The following is a 13,790-nucleotide window of genomic DNA, read 5'->3' as shown; positions in this document are numbered from 1 at the left end:
TCTGCTTCCCAAGCAGATGCTCTACCACTGAGCCACCGTCCCTCCCCAATGTGAACAGGATCTACTTGAATAAATGCCAGTTTACCTTTTTTGCAATATATTTCTTGGGAGATTTATTTACTACACTCAGGATCACACTTCTATGACTCTGCTATATTAACCAAATATCCCAACAGTGAACACCTTAATCTGCCTTCTCCTGAGTCAGACTCTTGGTCCATCAAGGTCAGTATTGTCTACTCGAACTGGCAGCAGCTCTCCAGGGTCTCAGGCTGAGAAAGGTCTTTGTCATCACCTACTGCCTGTTCCCTTTAAATGGATATCCTGGGGCTTGAATGTGGGACCTTCTGCATATGTTAATGGGCTGCCGCGATGGGAGCACATTCAGCCAGTGCTGAGAGAGCTGCACTGGTTGCCTGTTGTGTTCCGAGTTCGCTTCATTAACCTTTAAAGCCCTTTATGGTCAGGGACCTGTCTATCTACAGGACCGCCTTTCCCCATATATCCCCCAGAGAGCACTGCGATCAGGGACAAAAAATCTGTTGTCCGCCCCTGAGCCAAAAGAAGCCAGGTTGTGTGTAATGAGATCTAGGGCTTTTTCGGTGGCAGCACCAAAACTTTGGAACACCCTTCCAGAAGCCATAAGGGCCCTGCGGGATTTGTCTGCGTTCCGCAGGGCCTGTAAGACTGAATTGTTTAAGCAGGCTTTTGCTGTTTAATTGAAAAAGGGCTGCCACCGGACATCTTATAGAATGCTGGTGATCACAGTCGAGAATTCAATACCGCCTATACTGTATTGAAGCAGCGCCATAGAATGGTTTTAAAACTGAAATAAGTAAATTATGGTTTTATATGTTTTATTGGACTGATTGTATTGTATGATGTTGTGAGCCGCTCTGAGTCCGCTTGTGGAGAGGGCGGGATATAAATGAATGTAATAAATAAATAAATAAATAAAATATGTCTGGGTCAGCCTGAACGTTCAACAGAAGCCAGTCACTGCAGAGAGGGAATTCCAAGCCTTTGGATGACACTCAAGAAGGCCCCATCTCCAGTGCTCATGGATTTTGGGGTAGACAACGAGATGATGATCTTACCCAGTGGTCGGGGACAGCGGGCAGAAGGCAACCCTTTCAACTACTCCCGGTGTCCCCTCTAAACTGTGCACGTGAGTGGCTGCTGAAGAAGAATCTGGATTTATACACCAGCCTTCATTATCTGAAGCAGTGTCTTACAATTCTTCCCTTCCTCTCCCCAGAACAAACACCCTCGGGGCTGAGAGAGCTCTGAAAGAACAGCTCTGAGAGAACTGTGACTGACCCAAGATCACGCAACTGGTGGAGGAGGAGTGGGGAATTGTTGTGTCCTAGGCTTAAATGGGAGAACTGTTACTTTTGGAGGGAACTGTTACTTTTGGAGGGAAGCTGAACAAGCCACAGCTTGTACTCCACACCAGGGTTCCAGAGAAGGCCTAAGCGTGCCCAATCAGGGGAAGGATTGAAACATAAGTAGCCAATCAACATCTAGGCTCATACTGTACCCTGATAGGCCCTTAGGGCCCTGTAAATAGCCAATCCATGTAGATAGTTAAGGACCAATCAGAAGGGGGCAAGAATTGTATAAAAGAGCGGGAAGTTTGAATAGAGCTCAGTCTGTGTGTGTGTTCCTGAAGTAAAGCTTGCTGAAATCACTGTCCGACTCTGGTCTCTTACTGCGCCAACCCCAGTACTTTATAGGAATCAAACCCAGTTTTCTGGATTAGACTCCACCACTCTTAGCCACTACATCAAAGAGGATCTCAACACAGGAAGCCCCACTCAGCAGCAATCTGGAGCTGCACAGGATCTTGCAGTGCCCATTGCCCATCTGAAGATTACAGGAGTTATGTTCAACTTGGATGTGAACTGCCCAGCTCAGTAGGGAGTGGGGGTGGAAATAGAAGGAACATTGCATCTGATCCTAGAGTGTCTGTTGGATCTATGCTTCACTGAGATACATGCAAGGCAGGGGAAGACCATTAATAAAATAGGAGACAGATGGCTCCTCCAAGGCTAGCATTGCTTTCCAGCATAGGTTTTGTGTAACTAGAGCCCACATCTTCAGATGTTACAGGTAAATACCCACTTTGACCGCTCCTCCCCACAAAAATCTTCATATAAAATAAATGCACACAGCAGGGTCATAGAATCATAAAATGCAAGAAGCATTTTTAAAAACAGAAATATATCTTCCTTACAGAAATATAATCAGTCTAAGGTGCCACAAGACTCCTACTTATTTTTGTAGCAACCGACTAGCACTGCTACTACCCTTTCAAATCATGGATTTTGGGGTAGACAAAAGAGCTGGTTTGGTGTAGTGGTTAAGTGTGCGGACTCTTATCTGGGAGAACCGGGTTTGATTCCCCACTCCTCCACTTGCACCTGCTAGCATGGCCTTGGGTCAGCCATAGCTCTGGCAGAGGTTGTCCTTGAAAGGGCAGCTGCTGTGAGAGCCCTCTCCAGCCCCACCCACCTCACAGGGTGACTGTTGTGGGGGAGGAAGGTAAAGGAGATTGTGAGCCGCTCTGAGACTCTTCGGAGTGGAGGGCGGGATAGAAATCCAATATCTTCTTCTTCTACTACTACTCTGGAATTATTACTTTGGAAGACAGGGAAACGTGCACAGATATAAGTAGCTCTCTTTCTCTTCCAGTGCAAGAGGCAGGATATCCCACATTTCATGATTCTGTGGTACTGCTGATTTTTCCAAAGCTCCTATATAAAATCAACACAAAGAAAATATCTGCTCCTTGCATCTGAAGAGGTGGCCTCTAGGCCATAAATGTTTGAGCAGGAATGAAAATTTTGTCATGCTTTCAAGCACTGGGAGTTCGCTGTGCATTTTGGTTGCAACCAGCTGACAAGGTTACCCATCTCTGACGTGACTCCTGGCAGAAACAGCAAGCAGGGGGTCTCTAAGGATTTCCAAGGTTTTGCAAAAACCAGCAACAAATCTAAAGAAAGTAGGGATGCCAGACTTCAGGTGAGACCTGTGGATCTTCCAGAATTACAGCTCAGCTCCAGACAACAGAGATCAGTTCCCCTGGAGAAATGGCTGCTTTGGAGGGTGGACTCTGTGGCATTGTACGCCACTGAGGTTCTCATCCTCCCCAGGTACCAGCCCCAAACCTCCAGGAGTTTCCCAAACTGAAGCTGGCAACCCTACAATGGACAAGGGGGAACCTGACAACCCAAAAAGATAACCACAGGATGAAGCTCAGGGGTACAGACAAGTGAATGAACAAAACAGCCATGGGCACAAGGGTCATTCACTTCAGACCAGAGTAGAAATCCTTTTTCATGAAGTTTTGCCAGCTGGTCTTCTTGGCTCTGGGCTTTCAGCCTTTCTTGCTGCACGCCTTCCTGACATAGTTGATTCTTCTCTGAAAGAACAGATATATAGAATGACATTCTGTCCCCTTTGAGGAAGGCTTTGGAAATGGAACTAAAGGCTGGCAGGCTCCAACCCAAGCATCCTTTCCAGCCCTGGTGCTAGGGGTTTTGCCACTAGAGGCAGACCCCTGTGCTGCCGCCCCCCTCCAGCTGCCTCTGGGGATAGCATTGCGCATGCGCAGCATGATGACGTTACTGAAACTGATGTGTCATCCTGCTGGGCAGTGCACAGGAGCGCTGCAGCACCGTTGCTTTCCCCTGCAGTACTCTCTTCAGAGGCTTCCTTTGGAAGTCTCTGAAGGGTGCACTGTTTTAGCAGTGCCCGGTCACTTTGGGGTTAAAAGCGGCAAAGTGGTGCCTTCCCATTGCACTGATGGGTGCAATGGGAAGGCACCCCTCGCCCGCTTTCAACCCAAAACCCAGTATTTCAACCCAAAAAACAAGGAAACCTCTGAAGAGCGTACTGCAATGTCAGGTGCTCCTCTGAGCTTGCCTTGAAGGCTGGCTTGGAAGAGCACTCTGTATGGGCAAGGGGGAGTAAGGGGGCGCCTGACAGTGCCCCCAGGGCAGGATAGCTGCCTACCCTGCCTACTCCAACCCGCCAGCCTTGGTCCTTTCAATGATCCAAGTTCTGCATTTTGAAAAGTTTTCTACTTACAGCCCAAGAACTTTAATTGCCTGAGAGAAACTGAATCTAAATCAGACTATGAACTGTAGTGTCTGTATATGCACTGTATGAATCTGAGAGACTTGTTACTTGTACTCACTGAAACGGTCATAGACATTGATTGTATTTGAGGATAGAACATTCCTTAGTAATTTGTTCATGGTTCATATCCTTGTTTGGCATTATCTTCGTTTCCACCAATGTCTTCTGTGTTACTCATCTGGAGGTTGGCAACCCTAGTTCCCCTGGAGGAAATGGCTACTTTGGAGCGTGAAATCTGTGACATGACACCCTCTGAGTCTCCCCCTCCTCTAACCCTCCTCCCCCCAGTTTCTAGGAATTTCCTAACCTCTTGGCAATCCCCATATTCTTTCTTTGCCTGATTCTCTCCTCAGCCATTCACCAACCTACCTTTTATCTGCCTCCCATCTTCAGCTATATTTATTATTTATTTACTTCATTTATGCCCTACTTTTCTCCTCAGTGGGGACCAAGGCAGCTTACATTATTCTCTTCATCTCTTCATAATCCATACAACAACCCTGTGAAGTAGGTTAGGCTAAAAGTATGGGACTAATCCAAAATTACCAAGTGAGCTTCCACAGCAAGATGGGTCTTGAACCTGGGTCTCATAGACCCTACTCTGAAGCTGTAGCCACTACACTGGCTTCCATAGTCCCTCATGTTGTTTAACAGATCCAAGCCTAGTTCAGTCATGCAAGTAAAGCGGCATCAAGTCACCCAGAGGTTGCTTCCAGACCTAGGGTTGCCAGCTCCAGGTGGGATCTGGAAATATCCCATAATTACAACTGAATTCCAGACACCAGAGATCTGTCCCGTGAAGAAAATAGCTCATTCGGATGGTGAATGCTATGGTATTACACTCAGCTCAGGCCTCTCCCCTCCAGGAATTTCCCAACATGGAGCTGGCAACTCTAGCCAGGCCTGGCTTCCCTCAAAGGTCAAAATAGGGCTGGAAAGGACCCAGCTCCCTACCCCTACCTTTTACTGACAGAAACTGAAATACTGTGGTTGCCTAGCAACAGCCCCTGAGGGAATCCATTGCTTAAAACTACCGGCACTTCTTTTATCATTTTCAGGTTTTTAAGGCTACCCAGTGCCCCTGCCCCAATTCCACATTATGCAAACCTAGGGCCCTTTTCAGGTTTGTAGAAAGAGTTTGTAGAAAGAGATGTTTTATTGCATTCTATCGCTGCATGTTCAATGTAACTCTGCTCCCTGATAGCTATATTGTGTGAAAAGTGTGTGTGGGGGGGGAGGTGATGCTCTTTGTTTTGTAGTTTAGAAACTCTCTGTTTATGGTTCAGATCCAGAGTCTGTAACTCATAGCTTATCTCATTGCCACAGGAATGAAGACCTAGCTCTAGGGTTGCCAATCCCCAGGTGGGGGCAGGGGATCCCCCAGTTTGGAGGCCCTCCCCCCACTTCAGGGTCATCAGAAAGCGGGGGGAGGGGAGGGAAATGTCTGCTGGGTACTCTGTTATTCCCTATGGAGATTTATTCCCATAGAAAATCATGGAGAATTGATCCGCGAGTATCTGGGGCTCTGGGGGGACTGTTTTTTGGGATAGAGGCACCAAATTTTCCGTATAGCATCTAGTGCCTCTCCCCAAAATACCCCCCAAGTTTCAAAAATATTGGGCCAGGGGGTCCAATTCTATGAGCCCCAAAAGAAGGTGCCCCTATCCTTCATTATTTCCTATGGAAGGAAGGAATTGAAAAGGTGTGCCATCCCTTTAAATGTGACGGCCAGAACTCCCTTTGGAGTTCAATTATGATTGTCACAGCCTTGATCTTGGCTCCACCCCTAATGTCTCCTGGCTCCACCCCCAAATTCTCCTGGCTCCACCCCCAAAATCCCCAGATATTTCTTGAAATGGACTTGGCAACCCTACCTAGCTCCCTCTCTCAGCCTAGGCTATGCAAGCGGCCTTGGGACAGTGCAAACCGTAAGAACTATGTTGTCTCCAGCTGATATACAACTTGGTGTGAAAAAGAGGAAGGGGAAGAGGAACATTTGCCTGTGCATTTTGACGATAACTTTACTGTTTGTAACCATTGGCCTCATTCCTGGCAACCCTCGAGCAGAGGGTTGACACCTGTATCAAAACTATTAAATTTGGCAATATTCAAACTGGCTTCAGCAAACAGGAATGAAGAACAAATGGGGAGGGCTGTGGCTCAGTGGAATAGCACCTGCTTTGCACACAGAAGATTCCAGGTTCAGTTCTCACCACCTCCAATTAAAAGGATCTGGCAGTAGGTGATGTGAAGGATGTCTTCCTGAGACCCTGGAGAGCTGCTGTCAGGTAAGAGAGACCCTGGGGTAAGTGGCAGTATGAACATTGATGGTCTGATTCATGTGTTTAAGATGAATGTTTTATTTACTTTTTGGGAGAAGGAGACATGCGCCTGTGGTAGAGCATCTGCTTGGCATGCAGGAAGTCCCATGTTCAAACCTTGGCATCTGCAATTTTTAAAAGGATCAGGGAATAGATTATGTGAAAGATCTCCTACTGAGACCCTGGAGGGAGTTGCTGCCAAGGTGTGTGTGTGGGGGGGGGGGGGTCTGATTCAGTATAAGGCAGTTTTGTGAGTGTGTGATCCACACATTGTGGGTCAAGCAATCATGGTGGCTGGTGAACATGTCTTTGTGGACTGCCAGCTTCAGGTTGAGCAGGGACATGATCCTCTGCCTAAGACCCTGGAGAGCTGTTGCCAGTTAGAGTAGACTATTCAGACCTTTACAAGCCAATAGTCTGAGCATAGGGTTGGGGTTTCCGGATGGAACCTAGGGAAGGAAAGGGACCTCAGTGGCCCCTAGAGTCTGCCCTCCGTGGTAGCCATTTGCTCAAGGGGAATTGATCTCGGTCATCTGGAAATGGCTCAGCTGAGGGATTTGGTGTTAGGAATCTTTGAGGGATTTGATGTTAGGAATCTCCAGGTGAGTCCAGGAGATCTGGGACCTGGGTGAACCAGATAACAAGGGGTGGAGTGATGGGCGGAGTCAGAGAGTCAATAAAAGTGCTTTCTCCCGGGGAGAAGCTCTCTTGGTGCTGGTTCTTCAAATAGAACAGACAGCTGAGCTCTGTCAGCAGCTGGCAGCCATACTGACAATGTACCTAGGCTTGGCAGCCTGGCTGGGTGCAGGAAGCAAGAAGCCTGAAAGAATGAGGTATCCTTAGAACTTTTTGTAACTTACTAAGTTTAGGATTGCCTGCTCTACAGCATCTCTTAGGGTATGTTTTTAAACCAGGGACAAAAGGATGCAATTGAAGCCAACTTTTATTTGATCTACTGGTTGCTAATCTGGTGCTGTGCTAAAAGCAGGCTTGTAACCTTTTTCTTTTTTTAATAAAGATTTTACTATTTTGAATAGTTCCCCAATTGCCTTAGACCATACCACTTTAAGAGGGGAGTCCTGAGAAGGGGGGAGGCATGCAGTTCACAGTCGTGCCAATCCTCCAGGGATCTCCCCAAAAAGGACTTTGGTCTCTGTGGTAACCAGGTACTGAGTAGCAGAGGACCTTGAGGCCAGACCTCAGAACTGGAAAGGGGGGCTGAGAGTCCTTTTCCTCTCAGTCAGGACCCCTAAATTGGCAGCATGCCCTGGTGGCAGGAAGCAAAATAGCAACCTCCAAGAAGGGGCAAAAGCCCAACAGGGGGCTGAGGGAACTGGGTCTGGAAGTCAAATTGAGCCCGTTTAGTCACAACCTCTATAGTCTACTCAACAAACAAGCAAGCGAGGAATGACTTGCATGGCCCAAAATAGGGCCAATCAACAGCAGAACTTCAGTTTTAAAAAAATCACATGTTCTAAGGAATAGGAAAGAGATGGAGCTCAATACAAACCACTTTCTCGGCATCCTGGTTGTTTATAAAAAGGCTTCATGTTTAGAGAACTTGCATTCCTGGTTGACAGAGCAAAGCGAGTGAGGAAATCCAGATCTGTGCCACCCGTTACTTCTTCAGAAGACTAGAATCCCAGGGAGCAGGACTGCTAAAATCTCACAAACCAGCCACCTGGGTGATATTCTTTCACTCTGAAAATGTTTTAGCCTTTCCTGGCCCTAGGCCCAAGCAAGAAGGTCTCTCTATTTACTTTTTCTACACCACTGATTATTTTTAGAAGCCTTTGCCATGCCTAAAAATATTTCGCTTTGTCTAAACTGTCTCCCTATTTACATACTTGAGACCCAGACTTTAATCCCAATCTGTAACAAGGAACACCCAAACACAGAGAAATTTAATTTTAATTTGTGGCATGGATGCCTGCTATTTTCTTTAAGGAAAGTGAAATAGGTTGTAACGTTTCACTCTTGCTCTGAGACGCCTTTGTGTGTATAGCCTCTGTAAAGGCAACTCTCTGTACTGAGAGGACATGTATTAGGCTGCCGCCTGGCCTTCCTTATTTTTGCTGCCATAGAAGGATCTCACCTTAAAATTTTTAGTTGAACCCAAAGAACAGTATGGATTAGTAGTTATTTGTGGCTCCAGCACCCAGGGGAGAAGCCAAGGCAGGGACCCCAGCCAAAATTTCTCCCTACCAACACATTCTAGTTTTATTAACATTTTAATTGAAATAACACACAAGGACACCATTTTCAGAAAAAAAGTGGAATAAAATTGGCCACAACTTTATTGGTTACAGCTGCAGTAAGAATGCCACAGCATAGGGTAAGAATTCCACTCCATCGACTGACCCGCCTGCCAGTCGATGCTCTTCTGCTCACCTTGGGATGGCAGGTTTGGGATTCCACTAGGGCGGAAGCCCTGGGGTGGTCTCCCCTGCCACCTGAGTGTGAGGGTAATCCCCCGGAAATGTCCCCGGGCTGGGCACATCAGTTGCCCCTCACACCAAGATCCCATAAGGAGATCCCCACACTCCAGAAGTGGGCACAGGCTGATTTTCCTGAGAATGGATCCAGCCCCATGCTGATACCACCAAGTTGTGACAAGAAAATCAAGAAGACAACCTATATACAACCCCTGAAAAAAAAAATCTAAATAAAGGGTTGGGAGGGAGGGCCAGGCAATCCGATGGCCAAAGAGGGTAGGAGGAAGCCAGTCTAGGCTTCCCAACCCTCCCGCCCTGGCGGGGGACCCCAGGGTTTCCACCCTCTTCCCCTAAAAAACGGGAGCGGGGGGAGAGGGAAATGGTGTCTGGGAGCATGGTGAGCCGCCCGATCCTGGGCGCCGCGCCGCTGCCACCCCCTCCCCGCCCACCGCAGCTGCTCCTCCGATATGAGCCCAGGCTGAGCCCATCTCAGAGGAGCAGGCAAAACCAGAGAAGGGGAGGGCGAGGCAGGCCAGGAGCATGGCAAGCTGTGAATCCGGGCCCTCCTAGGACCCGGACTTGCAGCTTGCCATGCCCCCGGCCCGCCTCCACACCCCCCTTCGCTTCCACCCCAGAAGTGGAGCAGGTGAGGACGCCGCGCCGCTGCTGCCTCTTCTCCGCTCGCCGTGGCTGCTCCTCTGAGATGGGCTCAGCCTGAGCCCATCTCAGAGGAGCAGCCACGGCGAGCGGAGAAGAGGCGGCAGCTTCGGGGCGGCTCGCCACGCTCCCCGGCGCCGTTTCCCCCCTCCCCCCAGTGTCTCCTGGCTCCACCCCCAAAGTCTCCTGGCTCCACCCCCAATGTCCCCAGATATTTCTGGGGTTGGACTTGGCAACCCTAAGCCAGTCCCATAGCTAACAACTTTTTGCTTGGAGGGCCCAAGTGGGGCCTGCTATTATATGTCTGTGTGGAGCTGTCACACCATGCTTTGAATTTGAATAAGGAACGGGAATGACTCTAAGGTCTTTGCATCCCAAAACAAGGTCTGAACATTGTCATACAATCCCACATACTTATCATAAACCCCCACATTCAGGGGACTCTGCCCTTCTAGGGAACGTGTGTTGGTTCTTGTTCCAAAGAGTGGCTCTTGTGCTCCAAAGCACCACTGTACAGCCTGTCCCCAGTATTTCCCTGTGTAATTGTCCAGGTGGCTGTACCTCAAACAGTGGAGCCAATTCCAAACACTAGTTCTGGCACCAAAAGCTTCTATTTGAAGCGTCACTCTATTTCAAAAGGAATAGGGAAACTGAATGACTTTATGACATCTGCACTCCAAGGTAAGGTTTGGACTATCACACTTCATAGACCCCTATGTTCAGCGAACTCTCCCCTTTGAAAGGATATATAATGTTTCCTGGTCGGAAGCATGGTTGTTGTGCCAGCTGATTCAAAGTGCTGTGCCAACTGATCCAAACAATCATACCAGCTAAAGCTGGGGCCTGACTACATCACAATACAAGAACTCGTGGGCATTCGATGAAATTGCTGAGCAGACAGGTTAAAACGGATAAAAGGAAGTACTTCTTCACCCAAAGGGTCGTTAACATGTGGAATTCACTGCCACAGGAGGTGGTGGCGGCCACAAGTATAGCCACCTTCAAGAGGGGTTTAGATAAAAATATGGAGCACAGGTCCATCAGTGGCTATTAGCCACAGTGTGTGTGTATATATAATTTTTTTTGCCACTTTGTGACACAGAGTGTTGGACTGGATGGGCCACTGGCCTGATCCAACATGGCTTCTCTTCTGTTTTTATGTGACACAGTGTTGGACTGGATGGGCCATTGGCCTGATCCAACAGGGCATCTCTTCTGTTCTTATGTGACACAGAGTGTTGGACTGGATGGGCCACTGGCCTGATCCAACATGGCTTCTCTTATGTTCTTATGTGACACAGAGTGTTGGACTGGATGGGCCACTGGCCTGATCCAACAGGGCTTCTCTTATGTTCTTACGTGACACAGAGTGTTGGAGTGGAGGGGCCATTGGCCTGATCCAACATGGCTTCTCTTATGTTCTTATGTGACACAGAGTGTTGGACTGGATGGGCCATTGGCCTGACACAACATGGCTTCTCTTCTGTTCTTCTGTGACACAGAGTGTTGGACTGGATGGGCCATTGGCCTGATTCAACATGGCTTCTCTTCTGTTCTTATGTGACACAGAGTGTTGGACTGGATGGGCCACTGGCCTGATCCAACATGGCTTCTCGTATGTTCTTATGTGACACAGAGTGTTGGACTGGATGGGCCGTTGGCCTGATCCAACATGGCTTCTCTTATGTTCTTATGTTCTCTGGACCACTCCAAATGGCACATCACTATGCTCTGGCACTTTTAAGACCAACGAAGTATTATTCAAAGTAGAAACCTTTGTGTGCCAACACACTTCCTCAGATACAAGCAATCAAATAAAATATCCTCAAATCCTGCTTACAGGAAAAGAGACGCTGGAGACAGCTGTTAGGAAGGGCCATGCAGAGCCAAGATGTATTAAGTAGAGCTGAAACAGGATAGGCTGGTAAGATCAATGACTGGCAGCAAATTAGCACATCAATGCAACAGGTAACAGGAATGTGAGAATGAAACCTGCAGAACCCTCAAGACAAAGTCAACACAGGTCCCAGGGTACATGTGATAACAGAGAAGCAGCATGTGCATACATCTTCACATACATTGAAACAGATTTCCTCAAATATTACATTTCATAGCTGAATGAAGATTAACACTCTTCAGAAATGCAGTCAAAACCATTCCTTATTCAAATCTCCTTTGGAATACAGGCTACTAGGTGGCACTCCAAATGGAAGTTTGTGGCGGCAGAACCAATATTTGGATTGAGCACCACTGCATGTCTTCTTGCAAGGAACAGTGTCCTGAGCATGGGGATGTGTCACTTAGGGTGGTCCAAATATTGTTTTGGGGTACAGCCTGGCCCCAGTGTCTGCCTATTTGAGTGTCCTGGGGGCAACTTGAACTGGAGCAGCTGGCACAAGAACCGCTCTTTGGACCATGAGGTAGCACATGTCCTCTCAAAGGGCAGAGTCCCCTGAACAAGGTGGTGTATGAGATATGGTGGTCTAGACCTTATTTTGGGGATCAGAGCTTTCAAACTCTTCTCAGTGTTTTTGGTTGAATTCACGAATAAGTAGCAAAAAAGGATAGAATAAAGAACTGGAAATAAGGAACCAACTTCAGCCTCCTAGCAAAAGGCAAGATTTACATTTTCCCCAGGCAGTATTTACAATAGGTGGAATTTAGGCAGTGGCCTGAGAACAAAACAAGCAATTGATCTGGCAAATGGTTACATTTATGGCTCTGAGGGTGTCAACAAATGTTAATTTCAGGGAGACGTGATCTGCAGCTGGAATTTGGAATCTCAAATTGCACTAGCCCAGAGTAAAAACACCAGAGCACATTAGCCTGCGTTGAAAACACACAGAAAAGGAGAATTAGTAAAAAGACCAGCAGCAAGCCTGCTTCTCCAAGCCCAACAATTTCCACAACAAAAACAGTAAGATAGGGAAGGTAACTGCATTTTAGGTGGCTCAAAATAGTAGTTACTGGTAAAGAGGCATTCACACCCAACTTCAAAGTACTTCTCAGAGCTGCACACAGATCCCAGCAAATTGCAATCCTTACAAAGCTTCCCCCATCCTGCCCACACTCACCAGCCACTCTTATCTAACTCACCTGGAGTCCAGTCCAGAGGGGGCTTAAGGAGTTTGTTACCAACCTACACAGGGCTTTGCCAGCCAGGCGAGAGCAAGGAGGCAGACAGGCTCAATAAGGGACTCTACTCAGTGTTCCGTAGAAAGGATGAAGGGGGCCAGAGGGGGGAAGGAAGCCAAGGCTGGGGGCAGGGGCCTGTAAAAAATGCTAGGAGGCCCCTCTGACCCCTGAAGAGCTATGGCACTGGAGGAGGTGGCACTGGGTCCTAAGTAGCCTCTGGTCACCCCTGCCCTCTGACCCACCCCAAAGACAGACCATAGGGCCAGCATTGCGCTGAGGTGGGCCCCTGCTTCCTGCGCTTGGCCTGGTCTGCCCCCTTCACCCAGCAAAAGGCTGCCCTCCCTCTTACCCTTGCCCACGGTGCCACAAATGGGACCCGGTTGATTCCAGATCCCTGCTTGTGGCTTCAGCGCCAAGGGGAGGGGCCGAGGCAAGCACCCCAGGCAAAATTTCTCCCTACCAACACATTCTAATTTGATTTACAGTTTCAACTGAAATAACACACAAACACACCATTTTCAGAAAAAATTGGCCACAACTTTATTGGTTGCAGCTGTAGTAAGCCTTGGCACAGCACGGAGTAAGGATCCCACTCATCGATTGACCTGCCTGCCAGTTGATGCTCTGCTGGTCACCTTGGGATTGGGACTGGGATTCCACTAGGGCAGAATCCCAGGGCGGTTTCCCCTGCCACCTGAGCATGAGGTTACAGTCGCCCTTCATGCCAAGATCCCTTAAGGGGATCCCCGCATTCTGGAAGTGTGGTTTTCCTGAGGCTGATTTTCCTGAGAATGGATCCAGCCCCATGCTGATACTGCCACAAGAGCCAAGCCTCAGCCGGCTCCCACCAAAGCTTGTACAGCTGAAGCCAAGGTCATAGGCTACTGGCAAGGTCAATACTGTTTAGCTAGATATTCATACAATAAGGAAAAGCAGGAAAGGCCTGTGGAAAATCTTGGAACGTTTAGGATGTCCCCCAAGGTTCCTCAGCATGATCATCCAGCTACATGAAGACCAGCGAGGCCAAGTCAGACACTGCAACGATCTCTCGGAGCCCTTCCCAATAGGCACAGGTGTAAAGCAAGGCTGTGTTCTCGCG

This window comes from Heteronotia binoei, chromosome 2, assembly GCF_032191835.1.
Source record: "Heteronotia binoei isolate CCM8104 ecotype False Entrance Well chromosome 2, APGP_CSIRO_Hbin_v1, whole genome shotgun sequence".
Lineage (NCBI taxonomy): Eukaryota > Metazoa > Chordata > Lepidosauria > Squamata > Gekkonidae > Heteronotia > Heteronotia binoei.
This window is presented reverse-complemented; position numbering follows the sequence as displayed.